Here is a 955-nt window from a genome sequence, read left to right as displayed (position 1 = left end):
GTAAACACTACTCCTAAAAATACTAGGGAGAAGAATAGGGGATTGAGAATGGTACAAAATTTTTAAACTTAAAACATAAAAAAAACCAATTATTATGAAAAGTACAAAATACAAATTTTATTTATTTATTCTAATACTTAGAAATAGGAATAGTAATGGGTCTCTATGAGACGCGGACTCTTCTCTCATCCTCGTCCTCATTTAATAAATTGTCTTTTGCTCTCGTTTCATTTTCGTTACGAGTCTCTATTATTTCTCTTCGCGGGAGAGGTAGATATTTTTAAAAAATAAACACAACCATAATAAAATCCTATACAATTCAACTAAATATATCAAATCAAACACAATTTAAACCCAATTTTAACATAATAACATACATATAAAATTTTTAACATTTTTTTAAAATAAAAAGCTCAATACAATAATTAACCTCCTCGTTACGGATAATCCCCAAAAGTATTCACAGGTGCAAATTTGTTTGTCATCCCTACCTAAAAACCCCTAAATTAATAATACTAATAAAACAAGGGAACAATTTATGAAATTATCAAATCAATATGGATAATTATTCATATATACCTTATACATAATNTAGAAATAATTACTTATTTTGATCATTCCTTTCTTAACTACTACTATAAAAAAACGCTGAATACCATCAGATTTATCATCGAAATTATCGTTAAATGTTAGTGGTGACTTTACTGGCGGATTTACAAGTGAATATGACAATAAATTCGTTGAGTAAAAAAGTTACCATCGGATTAGATTTTTCGACGATAAATTCACTGGTAATATTTGGAGGGAAAAAAAGAAAAATTGGCGCGAGCATTACCGTTAGAATTTCTGAGAAATTTCTCCGCTGGTAAAGCTCAATTAATGGAATATTGCGTTTTGGTCATACTCAATGCATTACGGTCGGATGTATCTGCCGGTAAAGCTGATCTAAATTCAA

Source organism: Arachis ipaensis, chromosome B09 (genome assembly GCF_000816755.2).
Source record: "Arachis ipaensis cultivar K30076 chromosome B09, Araip1.1, whole genome shotgun sequence".
Lineage (NCBI taxonomy): Eukaryota > Viridiplantae > Streptophyta > Magnoliopsida > Fabales > Fabaceae > Arachis > Arachis ipaensis.
The sequence above is the reverse complement of the archived record's forward strand: the minus strand, read 5'-3'. Positions refer to the sequence as shown.